This window comes from Ambystoma mexicanum, chromosome 2p (assembly GCF_040938575.1).
Source record: "Ambystoma mexicanum isolate Mex_15411 chromosome 2p, UKY_AmexF1_1, whole genome shotgun sequence".
Taxonomy (NCBI): Eukaryota; Metazoa; Chordata; class Amphibia; order Caudata; family Ambystomatidae; genus Ambystoma; species Ambystoma mexicanum.
Window position 1 is genome coordinate 402,552,838 of NC_090923.1, and position 15,109 is coordinate 402,567,946.

Below are 15,109 nucleotides of genomic sequence, written 5' to 3' on the forward strand. Positions count from 1 at the left end.
ACTAGGGTTTGCCTGTCCACCCCATTCTTCTTTTCGTGCTACCAGATAACACTTGGGCTAACCCCTTCAGTTTTTTGCTAAGCAACCCTAACCCCTTGTGTAACTCCTTGCTCCGCTCTTTCACCACAAATTTGGTGCACTTTGAACCAGCTCCATACTGTATCATGTCCTTGCTAAAGTTCATCTCCTTTCATGTCCGAAGTCACTACGCAATCCTAGGACCCAAAATTGAAACACTGGAGAGTCACACGCCAACTCAAACTGGGGGTTACAACCATGTGTCAACCCAGCTAGATCTTGAACTGATGCCTCATAGCTTGCACATCAATGTACCAAACATCACCACTTCTACTACCATCGCCCACTGACTCGAAACACTGAAGAGTCACTAATAAACCCCTCTGGGGAGCTAAAGCCTTACTCTGCCTGGCCAACTGCAAAGTGCTCCTGGGGCCACTCTGACCTTCAACAGCGATGAGCACCCACATTCACCCCTACTCAACACCCACTTGTTGCTTGGGCCCACATGATCCAATGTGCCCCAACTGAGCTTGCTGCGCTTCCCTCTCTGTTCGACAGTGGGCCTGACTGCATCAGTCCACAAAGAACTGAATCCAGGTACTGTTGACTTTGAACTGCCACCTTAGTGCACTTGGACGCTAGATACTGGTTAGAACACAATTGCTCCTGTTTTCAGCAAAGGCATCCTATTTGTGGCTCGCGTTTCCATGAGATCAAGATCTAAGATCTTAATTCTTGTCGAGTGGCAATGAAAAAGTCTTGAAAAATATTAAATAATTTGCTATGGAACGCTCAGTATTGTCTACTTGGTGGAAGATAAATGATCACTATAAAAAAAAATACACAGATCGATTCCTAAATTAACCTTAAATGGTTGTCTAGCATAAGGTGGATTCAGTGTTTTGGGTTGTGGGAATGGGTAAAAATTATTAATTTCTTCTTGTTTTGTAAACATACACTATGACACGGAAACGGGAGTGTGGCTAATGCATTTTTTCAATAGCCATTGTTTTGATTTGACCTTGATCTTCACAGCACATCAGCACTTAACATTGTACACTTAATATAAGACCCATGTATTCAAGTACATTTTTAAAACAACAATTCAAGTTGTATTTGATCAAATGTAAGTGTCAGGAGTATGAAAGAGAGATATTGATCGATTTGCTTTTGTAAAATGGTGAAGAGAGAGGGAAATACTCCCTTTTTTCCCAAAAGTCCTGGTCCTCGTCTTGACTCTGAGAGTAGGCCACCTGTACATCAACATTCTTGCGATGAGAATCACGAGCTTCATGTACAGATCATAAATAAAGCTCATATAGTAAACATCAAAATAAAGTTTGTGGATGCGAAGAGAACGTCAAAGGAGATGTAAATATCAGCTGATGATATTGGTAGCATAGCTAGGAAGAAAATATAGATTCCTATCATGGTGGCATGTGAGGCAACTAAAGATCAACATTCCAATGCTGGACATCTTGATCTTTATGTATTTCATCTGTATGCAAAAGTATGTATAGAATGTTTATCCATATATACTATACAGACAAAGCCAAGTTGAAGCTTCTTCTGGTGAAGGGAACAAGCAAGAAAGATAAAAAGAAAGAAAGGTATGAGCCATGTTTCCAATTATATTGGTATGTTTATAACTTTGTATGTTAAAGAGGATATTACACTTGTATTAATTACATGTAGTATCCCGATCCCACACTCTATTTCTAATCTCAGTCTCCCTTGTCCATCACAGTTCTTCTACATTGTCACAGCCCCTCATCCTTATTGCTATGGCAGTTCATCTTGCTGTCTCCTTCATTTCCTCATCTCAGCCTCTCATCATCTACCTTTTACCAGTTTCTCTTAATCTTCTTTGGTGGTCTAGGAATGAGAGTCGGACCAAAAGGCACCATGTTTGTGCTACACAATTGTATTAAAAGACATAAATAAACCTATTTTTCCCCGTTTTATGTGGTTTCCCTACCTAAATCAACTATACTCCGGTCTGTCAGGATGTCAGTCAAATTCAAAACAAATGTTCCATCCTTTTCAAACGCCTCATCTATCCCTACCATTAGAACACAATAGCTAATGTAAGAGTACCTCCACAACCCAGGAGAATGTCTTCCTTCTCCTGGGCACAAGTCTCTCAAAAACATGCTCCAAAAGGGAAAAACGAATGTTCATGCAAAATAAATATGTCTCTTCACTTCGGAGGGGTCGAAGGATTAGGAGAAGGATGCCCTTCTCCTAACTCACAGGACAAAACGGTTCTCAGATCTTTTCTTCAGGTAAACACAAATGTTCTTAGGCTTGCCTTCAGGTTAATGCAACCTCAGCCTACTCATTAGGTCATACAGTTTTTACAAAGGATTATTCTCCAATCTTTTACCACTTCTCGCATGTCCCCAATGGGATGCAGGAGAGGCTCCCAGAGACCTCTAGGATCTTGCCATTTTCTGTTCTCTCAGAACTGTCTTGGCAGTTCCTTGCATATGGTTTTACCCTACTGTCAACTTCGAACTTCATCTTCTCATGGTTCTCCTAGCTCCCTCCCAGTCTTTCAGCTGTTCCTGTTACCTTCTTCTTGGGGAACGGTTCACTGGTTCTGCCTATGATCATGTCTGTTAATTCTGCTGCTTCTCTCTTCTTTCATGCTGGGCCCGCTTAGCTTTGCGGTCCCTTACTGCTGGCTGTCACGTTGCTGGACTCGACCATCTACCCACTACCGGTTGTGAAACCACCACAGTGTCTGACACTTCTTACATGTTCACACACATGGCTCTGCTGTAGACGTGTGCTACCAGCTTTCTGATTCTTTCTTCTGGGTTAGCAATGCCATCTTCTTTCACACTTCACTCTTATACTGCCAATCCTTCTCTTTCTCGGTCTCACTCTTACCTTCTGGCTACAAGCATCTGCTTCTGCTATGATTGGCGTTCTGCCCATGTGGTTTGCCTTCTCGACTCTCTACTTCACACATGTGTCCCTCTTAAATTTCTACTTTATATAGTCTGGCCCTCTCCAGCGTAATGTTGATCTGACTGAAAGAGACTGAGGAAACACTCTTCATGCTTCCCTGTGAGGTACTAGTGCTCTTCTAATTAGCTAACTGGTCTAGCTTATGTTTCTCAACAACAGACTTAGACGAAAGGGTATGGCTACAGCATATTTTGGTCCTTTCAGAACAACTCTGCACAGATTATAGGCTTCATGGTGCCACGTGTGAAAGAGTAAGGTAGTTTCATCATAGGACCACACTCTTTAACCCCAGAAGGATTTGGAGTGGTTGTAAACCTGTGGGGTTGTAAGAGAGGTTTTGCCACCTAGTCACGTCCTTGTCCCAGGAAGGAGTTCATCCCATGAGGTCCTCCTGCATGTGACCACGCCTAGGGGGACTATCGATTAGCAACAGGGCTCAAGTCAATTTTACACGTGGGTGGATGGTGTCCACTCTCTTTTTTCAGATGGTGGACGCCGTTCCCCCTGGTATTTTAGAGGCCGTATGTAAAATGAAAAGCATTGACTGTCTTTTTTAACCCATGAATTTACCCCGTCCTCTGGATTTGAACCAGGTTGGCAGGCTGGGTACTTCACAACTGGACCAAATAAGCAGATGAGCATAAGTATACAAATAAAGGTGAAATGTCACATTTCAGGACTGCATGTTCCAGGGAAAACAATGTTATTGATTCTTGGAGTATAAATATGCACGCCTTTTACCGTTTTCAAAACACTATTACAAGAAAATATCCACTAGTGTTTTTTTTGTGTGTGTTGATTTTATGAAAGGTAAATGTTATTCATCTTGTGCAATTTTTGTATGGCTATGCAAAGCCAATTGAATGACCTTTATATATTTCACCTAGGATATGCTAATTTCTGGTGATGTCACTTCCCATTGGGTATGTAAATGAGTCCCCCCATTTATTTTTTTACGACTTGACCACTGGTTAGTGGCTTCACTACGCTAGCCGCATGGAAATGGACTCCCCTCTGACGCAAGTCATAGGGCCTCATTACGACCCTGGCGGTAAGGGGTTAACGCCAGCGTTAGCTGCGCCGACCCCTTACCGCCAATTACGAGGTCCCCTAGCGCCATGGTGCTTTTAACACCTGCTTTTAGCAGGTGTTAAAATCCATGGCGCTAAGGGACCATGGAGTTAATTACGCCACCGTAATTTACGGTGGCGTAATTAACGCCTTCCCCACTCCCATTATGCCCTATGGGGCAAAAATGGGAATGGGGAAGGGTAAATGGGGATTGGGGACTTACCGCCCCGCCTAGGTCGGAATGGGGCGGTAAGTCCGCCAACCACCATGGCGTAAACGTAGTTTACGCCATGGTGGTAAAGTCACGGCCCAGGCGGTAACTTACCGCCTGGGTCGTAATGAGGCCCATAGTGACGAAAGTAGGTGAATCATCCTACCTCTTGTTGGTGCAAATCGGGGCATTCGGGCCATTTTCAGGGATCAGTGGCCACATTTCATGGAAAGTGGCCTGAGTGACCAGAAGTTGGGTAAAAACGCCCAAACATGTTGTTAAGCTTAAGAAAACGCATTGATAAGAAAGGATGTGAAGTCAGTTATGGTATCAGAAGAAAAAAAAAACGTAGAATGACATGCTGTGAGAGATATGACATGACAAAGCCCTTGAATTTCATTGGTCTCGAGCTTAGGGGCAATGGGTTTGTATTGGAAGCAATAGGACACGGAGCAACACGGGTTCGATCCTTAAGTCCGCGCTTAGAAACCTCTGTTTGGGATGTCACAAGCAACGTGTTTAGGGCTCATCGGTAAAGTTGTGCAGCTGCCAAATATGAGGTGTTCTGTTTCATTAAACACGAAATGTAATGTCACTTCAAATAACGTTGTCTTAAATGAATTTGAAGAGTTGTATGATTTAAACTCTTTCACCTTAAACATATATAAATAGCGCTCGTGTGACATTGCTGCGGAATATTTAAACATGTATTCATCTCATTCAGAGAGACGAGAGGCATTCTCTTGCCAGATTGCAGCATTACACTTCCTTCTAAGGGAATACATGAATGCTCCCAAAATACATTACATCTATCTGACAGTAGCTATACACTTTTTCACACAGCAAAGCTAAATGCAAAATGCTGTATACATAACTCAATGTTATTCCGTAAATAAATGTATGCGCGGGTCGGCATTTCCACGGGGATTATTATCGTCCTTATACTTTACTAATTTAAAAATATCTAATTTGAAATTGTGTGTGATGAGATTATATCATTTGGCAGAGCCTGCGTGTAAGGAAACATGTTAAGAAAATGCATTAATAAGAGGATCTGTGAAGAGACGAGAGCCCTCTTCGGAGCACCAGTGTAATGCGTGTTTTTGCACCCTGCTTCAACATCGCGAAGTGTAAAGTCCCCCAGAGGAAAGAATTGACGATATTCTGAAGGACTGAGCGCTCTCGCAAGCTCGATCTGCAGCATAATCGCACATTTGAACTGAGACGGAAAGGGCAACGTGGAGGAGAAAGGGAGCCCAACTTCATGGGCTGAGAAAAGCTTTCCTGCGGAGGTCAAGGATCAACAGCCTGCTTCAGGCAAACACCTTTCCCATACATTCCACTGTTGCAAGGGTGCCATGCGTTGCCTTTATTTCCTTATGATAAATACTAGTGCAAAGTGACTTTGCACCAGTGAAATGTACTTTGCACCGTGCAAAATTTTCCATGAATCAGGCCCTAAGTATATAATGTAATTCCATTGTTAATGGTCACGGTGTTCGCAGCCATCCTAAAATGAGCGTGATGATGTGTGTGCTATTTATTTGTCTGTTTTTGTGCGTGCTCTGTTGGATATTATTTAATTCAGTGGGCTGCTTATGTTGTGATGAAGGTTGTATTTCATTGTTTTATATAGCACAACAGACATTGAGTGTTCAACTCGCTGTGGTTTCTTCCATATTACATTCTATAAATTGATGCACATGGCGGAGAAGAACAACAGTAGTGTTCAGTAACAGCAGAGACGTTATATAATGAAGAATTGGAGTGGATCCCGTATCCATAAGTACTGACGGCCCAATTCGGAGATCCATGTCAAATTTGAAAAATGTTGTTCCATAGAGGACAACGATTTTCCTAAAATCACCATATTCTTTGTACGACCGAATGTGCCACACAGACACCAGCGTTCGAATCTTGCATGTACTTAATTTAGAGCCCTAGTGACCATCTGAAATGTAGAGCAAACACTGCGAGGATACAAAACCCCACTTTTGCATTTCAAACAAGCATTGGCAATGCTAACAGTTTTGGACTGTGTGCAGATATGGGAAAGGTATTGGCTAGGCATTGTTGTAATGGTACTAACTGGCCATTAATGGTAGAAACTTGAACATGGTGCTGGACGAGGTCGTATGACAGCAGAGCAGGCCACTGCCTATCTAATACATATACACAATCCAAAACTGACGGCTTTGTGTGTTTACAGCACAAATTAAACCATTAACTCTTAGAAGACTGCTTTGAAAAAACCCTGGCAGGCACTTTGAGTGAACAGTTTGATTGTAAGGCTTGCTAACGTTAGCTGAAAGAGACCCAGGGAGGGTGTGTTTTGTGCAAGGAGGGGCAGGAAGTGGATGGGAAAGTGCAATGTGATTAGCACGGCCATGGGAAGTCAATGGGTGGGTAAATAAGCAAAGAACACCTACAAGCATTGTGTCCCCTTCCAAATGCCATCTCTGTATTGCTGTACACCGATGCATTAGTTTCAGCTTGTAGGTGGTCCAAAAGTGCCACCATAGAGCCAAAACTAAAAAGGAGTTTAAGTACTGCACCTGTGAGTTGTCCTTTACATCTACCTCACAAGTCTATTCATGTATAACTGGACGTTTCACAGTTTGCAGCACCACTTTTCTGATTTACTAAAGGCTCAAGGAAACTTTCATTAATCACAAAAGTGGTAAACCTTTTTGAAATCCTAACAGTGACTCTGGTGCACAGGCTGATGTGGGAGGGGTACATAGTGTTACCTGCATGGCACTTCGACGTGCTCCACAGTCTTGGATTTCAAAACAATGCAGTTGATCCAACCTCACAATGGATTAGGTGATAAATATATGATCGTTGACATGTATCAATCAATTCTGTTTTATTTGGCTTCAATTATACTGCACTGATTCTATTCTCTTCATGTCAATAATAGAAACAGCTCTACAACATCATTGGTTTCTACCAGGTGAAGTAATCTAAGTGATGCTTTGTAATCATTCTTGGAGTATTACTAATGCACTCTTTGTTTATCGTCCAGGACTAACATCTAACTAGTATCAATGCGTAAGGTTACGGTCCTCCACGTTCTAAATCTAGTAGTTTACTTCACTCCTGGTGATTATACCGGCAAAGCTACTTCTGACATTGTATGGTAGTTGATGAGCTCTTGGGATTCAATATTGACTTCAAGAGATTGAGGGCTCAGTCTCTTGACAAAGTACACTTATAAGTGCTCCCTGGTATCAGAGATCCCACTGACAAAATGTAAATGCTGCATTAGGATAGCAAGATGTTGTATAATAATTAAGTGGTCCAAACGTTCATAAACTCTGACAATTCCCTAGGTTTAACAAAATGAGATTGCTGCATTTATAAATTCAGTCGTAAAGTTCCATCCGACAGTGAATGTTCGCTTCAATATGTTAAGTACAGGAGCAAGAACTAGAAATGGAAAAATGCAAGTGAGGATTATGTATACAAATAAATGGATATCACATTTACAAAATACATGAAAACCTTCATAGAAATGCATCAAAATACATTAGTGAAATGCACCATATTTTAAAGAAGGCATTTCTGTTTAATATTAATAATCAATTTAGCTGCATTACTGGTGCATATCCTAAGAATATCAAAAGTTATTGCGTGGTGACTTACTGTGCTATTCTTTACTTCTAATTCCATGGATGCAGATCTTTATGGGTTCAAGTTCCTCCTGTAAAATATCATGTTAAATGTCATGGCATGAGTATTTTCTGTAGAGTACTAATCAGTGTTTGCCATGACTAGCAAAAAGGATTCTGTAAGAGGATTCAATTCAACACTACAGCTAAGTCAATGCCTAGTCTGAGATACTGAATGGAAACCCTTATTGATATATCTTTATGTCCAGTTCATGCGTTCTGGATGACTACCCCTATATAACACCCCTCTCTTGGAATCCCCCTGACCCCACTGAGCCAAGAAGTAGTTCTGTTTTGCAAGTTAAAAGGTTTATTTGAGAATGTAAACAATATATATATATATATATATCACACTTTATAATAAGTTAATAATTGAATATCACACTTAATCTGTTATGATAAAGATTAACAACGGAGAATCTGGCACTAGCCCACTTCTTTATAATCACTAAGGAGTTGACATGAAATGGATAAGGTAGCACATTGGTAAATAGGGACAGAAGAATAATGTGGTAGAGAATGCTTTATAGGGTTCAAGGAAATGCAAGGTTGAATGAATGAAATGCAGTATAGAAGATAAACAGATGGTTTCACAAAAGACAAGGTAATCACTTTCCCTTTGTGGCAATTCACCCCCCCTATACAATGTAAGGAGATGGAAGGAAGAGCACACAGTTCAGGTTGAGGATTAGTTGGTTTAAATTAGTTCAGGCTTACTTTAGCAATGTTCTAGGAATGATTGGCCGGTTAAACACATTTTTGGCAAATGAAAGCAAGGAAGCTGCTGTTTTCACACGTGGAGAAATTTGCAAATCGCAGTAAAATTTGCGAGTGCGTTTTTCGCGATTGCGGCAAAAGTATAGGCAATATGAATGCGGTTCTGGGTTCGGTGAAAAGCCAAGATTCCCAGCTTTCAGAGGAAAGTTACTGCAAGTCTCTAAGACAAACGGTCACGGAGATATGAGCGATATGGTAAAGGTCGTTTTTCAGATTTGAAATTTTAAAAGTTCAAAGTGACAAGTTACAGCTAGCAACTAGAAATGACAGGTGACAGCTTTGCAAATGACAGGTGACAGTGAGGAGACAGTTCTGGTTAGATTAAAATAGATTGAATTATATTATTTTAACTAAGAGATTGGTTCTGCACAGTTCTGCTAGGTACTCACAATATATTTAGAAATAGAATGGGCCTCGCCACGGATCTGGTCAGGTTTTCTTCACTCGCCATGGACGGTCTCTGCGCACAACGGTCTGGGTCAGCTCTCTGGTTCTGCGAACAGCGGTCTGGGTCAGCTCTCCTCTGCCTCTGGTTCTGGATACTGCTCTGCTTTCTCTGGGTACAGCACTGCTTCTGGATATTTCTGCACAGCTTTCTCTGGACCCAGCGCTGATCTGCACGGCTCCTGGATGCTGCTACCGCTGTTAGGTTTGCTGGATGCTGAGGCCCACTGAGAAGAGTTCTCAGTTTGTGGGTTTAGACCCTTGCTTTGAGTTCTGAATCAAGTTCTTTGGAGTTTTAAAGTCTAAGTGTTGAATCTAGTATCTTCTGGATGTTGTGTGGTCCGGCAGAGCGCGTTGCAGCAAATGGAATTGAATGTCCCTATCTGTCCTGACTGTCTGCTTTTATCTGTTTTGAAAGTGGGTGGAGAGGCTAGCTTTCTAGGCCCAACCCTTTCAAAGTTCTGATAGGTTGGAGAATTCTTTGCGTTCTCACTGGAGAGCAGGATTGTGTGTCAGAATGATGTCATTTAATGGCTTTCAGAAAGGACACTCCCCTATCAAATTGCACACAATCTATATTTGATCAAAAAGACATATTTGCACAGGTACACATTTGTTTAAAATTACATGCACCCATCACATATCACAGGAGGTATCCCCTGTTCCAACTCTGCTCTTCCTGGGAGCTTGCGTTCAAAAATGGCAATATTTTGTGCTTTTTAGTGGTTTTGCAACATCAGATTTTTCTCCAGATTTGTACACATGTACACGGCCTGTCCATACATACTCCAGTAAATTACCATGTCCCTAGCTTAAACACAGAGTCTGTGGTATACATAAATAGCAGGGTTTTGCCCCAGAACATCACACAAATTGGAGTTTGGGCTTGAATTGAAGGTACATTTTTTAAATGAAGGCTCTCAAAGTTATACATTCCTGTCATTTGATTACAAAGAGTTATCAGTGTTTCTGTAAAATATGTATCTTGCTTTCAATTCAGTTCTCAGAGTGTTGGAGTCCGCCTCCAAGACTTGGGTGGGTCAGTCACATGTGTCTTCTGGCAGGCAGGCCTTTGTTGACAGGAAACAGTCAAAATCAACATATCCTATTCAATTGCAAGAGCCTATTGTGTGGTCTCCAGGAGGCTCCCAGCCAGTCTGCCTTCTATCAATCAAGAGGTCATGTGAGATTCTATCTCCTGGTGTGAATCTCTGGAGGTGAGAGGGTTTCCCAGGCTTCAGGCCTCTGGGAACAGCAGGTGGCTAATTTTTAATTAAAATGCAGCCTTTGAAGTCAGCTGAGTCAAATCCCTTTGTCAGCAACTGCACTCAGTTCTCCTGTCAGAGTTTAGACCGCTAGCGCCGCCTTGAGGATTTTGTTGGTACTGCATCCATTTTTGGGATCTTTCTTGGATTAATGCATTCCAAACAGGAATGGTTCTTACATGGTAGTAAATAATCCTTACTTAACATTGTTTTGATGGGGCTCCTTACAGTAAAATGGTTATGTGGAACCCCACAAAAGGGTTGAATCTTTAAAGTGGTCCGATGAGCCACGATTTCAGCAACTTTTTGACATCAGTAACAATGGATTTTGTTAACAAAGATCTTTCTTTACACTGGTGGTTGGCAAGTTAGGTAACCATTTTGGTGTGCGCACAAACTGCGTGATTCTCCTGGATTCTGGCGCACATGTGGGCTTTTTGGCCATCTTGGATTTTCTAAGCCCACAGCACCAAATGTTGTAGCATAATAGTCCAAACGTGGGTCAGGACACCCAACAAATCCCCCCACGTGACTGACCTTTGAATTTGAGTCGATGGGGAGTCGGGTGCACAAGGGTTTTGACCCACGCACTGGTCTGTCCGCATAATCTTCTTCCAATTCTGCAAATGGCACAGTTCAGCATCTTTTCCTCCATCCGGTACTGATCGATCGGTTCTCCTCGCCGGTCCTGATGGGAATATTGGGCGGTACCCTGGGCCCCTCGGATCGTCCTCCCAGTCTCCGGATCATCCTCCTTGGCCAGTCTACAGGTTTTCTTTCTCCTAGGACGACAAAGGAAGAGCGGCAATACCTATTCATAGACATTTTACCCCCACCATTGATATAGTGGGGTGGCATATATATTTTAGAACTCAACCGATATAAACATGCACATTTTTTTTTTTCAAATTAAGAGACAGGAACACAAACTTGAGAAACACAGAACTTGATAGGCTATATGTAGGATCTTTTAGGGTTGGAATTGAATTAATCTGAGACAGTACCCTCTAGGATTCCAGAGGATTCCTCCAGTTGTTGCAGAGTGTGCCTGGGATCGCAACACTTCAGCTGGTTAATGTGGACCCACTTGTCTTCCCCCTCTGCCAAACCGCCTTTGGGGATGTGGATCTTGTAGGCCACAGGGGAGATTTTGTCTATAATCTCAAAGGGTCCCTTCCATGTAGGCAAAAACTTTCGCTGTTTTGCCTGGTACGTTTGGAAATTTTATAGATAGACCCAATCCCCCACCTGATATTCCTTCCTGGAAGTTTTCAGGTCATAATGGGTCTTCATGCTATCAGGTGATCTTTCTAGATTCCGCTGAACGTAAGCAAAAGCATGTTGAAGGTGTTTCCTTAAATTCTCCACATACTCATGAGTTGTGGAGGCATTTATCAGTGTCTGCTCTTGGGTCCTGTAGAGCAAATGCTGAGGAAGCACCATCTTGCGCCCAGCCATCAACTCAAATGGTGACATTTTGGTTGCAGATGAAGGGGTAGATCTGATGGCCATTAGGACCAGAGGTAATCGGATATCCCAACTTGGCCCAGAATCTGCCACAACTTCTTAATATGCTCACAATGGTTCGGTTGTATCTCTCCACTGCTCCAGAGGAAGCTAGCCTGTAAGCAATGTGTAGCTTTCTCTTGACCCCCAGTATCTCCCACATCTTTGTCATTACTTCACTGGTGAAGTGGCTACCTCTGTCTGACTCAATCCTTTGAGGTAGACCAAAACGGGAAAAGATGTGGTTAATCATCAGGGCAGCTGCTGTTTCTGCCTTGCAATTTGGGGCTGGGAGACATTCCACCCACTTGGTAAACAAGCATGTCACAGTCAAAATGTACTTATTCCCCCTAGCAGAGCGAATCACGGGGCCTACAAAGTCGATTTGTAAATCTGACCATGGCAGTGTCATCCCCCTCTTTTGGAGAGGCGCCCGGTGTGTGAGGGATGTTGGCTGAAATTGTGCACACACAAGACAACCCTTCAAATATTGGTTGAGGTCCTGGCCCATGTGTGGCCAGTATGCAACCTCTCTTAAGATTTCCAATGTTGTGTGAAACCCCCTATGACCGACGGTGGCCGCATCATGGGCGTGACTTAACATCAGGCTTCGGAATGAGGTAGGAACCACCCACTGATCGTGGCCAGCTTTGGATTTCCTTACCAACAAACCGTCTTGGATCCAGAACATTTTTGGACATCTCATCAACACTCTAAGGTCCTCTTTCCCGTTGTAATTGGTATCCGTCAGGGGAAAGTTCTCAGGGTCCTCAAGGTGTTGGTAAAATTGACCAATAATTGGATCCCCCTTCTGAGCGGTAATCAAATCAGCATCAGGGGTCTCCTTACTCCATTGTGCAATTGAAAGGTCGTTGTGAGCATTTGTCTGGGACCTAGTGATAGCAGTGACCTGGATTTCCCCCAACAGGGACTCAATCTCAATTAGATCCCCTTGGATGGCCCCGGTTTTGGCCAGCTGATCAGCTAAGTCATTTCCAGTTTTGTCTGGTCCCTCTACTTTGGAATGACCCTTGATCTTTTTCCAATAGATGGTCATCTCATTCGAGGTGACCAGATCATCAATGTTTTGGATCAACTTCCCATGTTTCAAGGGTTTGTTGTTAGCACATAACATGCCTCTGGTTTTCCAATCAACCAGGTGCTCCACGAACCCGTTCCGTACATAATCCGAATCTGTGATTATGACCTGTTCATGGAGTTGATGCTGGACAGCAGTGAGGATGGCCTGATGCACAGCCATAAATTCTGCCACCTGACTACTTCGGGGACCAATTTTGTACCCAGCGGAGGGTTCTGGGGACTCATTCACCCAGGCATTCCCTACGCCGGCCACCAGTTTTTTCTCCAGGTCGTTGTCAACATGGTAAGAGCATCCATCCACATATAAAGTGGGCATTCCCTCACACTTGTCTTCTTCAAAGACTTTGTGGGGGGAATTAAGATATGCCTCCATGTTGTCCTTTATTTTTAGACTTTCGTCCTCGAGACAGTTTTCTCTGGCACAATCATGCAAGTCAGCCAGACCTTGCGCGAGGGGACTCTTCTTGTTTTGCCCATATCTGACCTCCACAGGAAAGCCTTGCATTGACAGAATCCAGGAAGTAATTCGGGAATTACTCACATTTCCGGCCAGGATTCTGTCACTTTGGAGATATTGCAGAGGCTGGTGTGGAGTCTCCACTATGATGTGTTCCCCCTGGATAAATGGGAGGTAATTCTTCAATGCCCACACCGTTGCCAGGAGTGCCTTCTCACAATCGTTGAATTTTTCCTCCACAGACGATAAAGTTTTGCTCGCATAGGAGATTACTTTATTGACCTTGTCATGCTTTTGGTATAATACTGCCGTCAAGCACGTATTAGAGAAACCCGTCTCCAGGAAGAACTCCTTGTTTCTGACAGGGTAAGCTAGGCAAGGCGCTTTTGAGAGGCTTCTTTTGAGTTGTTTTACTGCCTCGGCTTGTTCTGGACCCCATTCCCACTTGACCCCCCCCCTTCAGGAGATGAATCAGGGGTCTGGTGATCTCTGCGTAGCCCTCAATGAACTTTCTGCTGTAATTAGTCAGTCCAAGGAAGCTCCTTAGTTCCCGCAGAGTTGTGGGGTCTTTCAGTTTCTGAAGTGCTTCCACTTTCTTTTCCTGGGGACAGAGACCCTGAGGAGTAATCTCATGCCCCAAGAAATTAACACGGGTTCTGCACCACTGTGCTTTTTGAAAGGAAAGTTTTGCGCCGGCGGCCCTCAACTGTATCAGAACATAACGGATCTCCGCTATGTGTTCCTCAACAGTTGAGCTTTTGATGAGGACATCATCTACATAAACCAGGTTACCCCTCGCACCCAGGTCGGGCATGGCCTTATGTAGGAAAATATTGAACTCATTACCGGAGTTAAGGTATCCGAAGGGAGTCCGGGTCCATGTGTACTGCTGGCCCCCAAAGGTAAAAGCCAGTTAGTATTGGTCCTCCCTGCTGACAGGCACGGTCCAGTATCCATTGGTCAGGTCTATTGCAGTGAATACCTGTGACCCCTGAATCTGGGCCAGCCCTTGGTCAATGTAGGGAAGAGGCCATCGGGAAGTATGGACCCGTTTGTTGAGCTCCCTGAGGTCGGCGCAGAGTCTCCACTGGCCGTTTGGCTTCAATATTCCCAGCACTGGATTATTGAAGGTGCTGTGGACTGGACGGATTATTCCCCGGGACTCAAGGTTCTTGATTATTTCAGTAAGGGACTCCATTGATGCGAGAGGCAAGAGATATTGCTTCACAAACACAGGAGTCATGCCAGGGTCCATGGGGATTGTTGTTGTGTGGATGTCAGTGCAACCACAGTCATATGAGTCTACCGCAAAGAGATCTTGGAAATCCAAGAAAACTTGTTTCAACTTTTGCTTTGTTCCAGAGTCACACAGGCATCAGCTAGGTTGACTCTCTCTTCCACCATCTGCCTGAAGCCTGGAAAGACTTCTGGTTTGGCTATTTCAGCGGCCTCCTCCAGCTGGGTGGAGAAGTCCCTGGTCAGAGTGCTGATTTGGACTGGGGGCTTCAGGTGGGAAAGGCATCCCTCATGGACTTGGAAAATCACCTCATCCCTCCTGAAGTCACAGTTCACATCTTCCTTACCATAAGGGCAAGAAGTGTACACC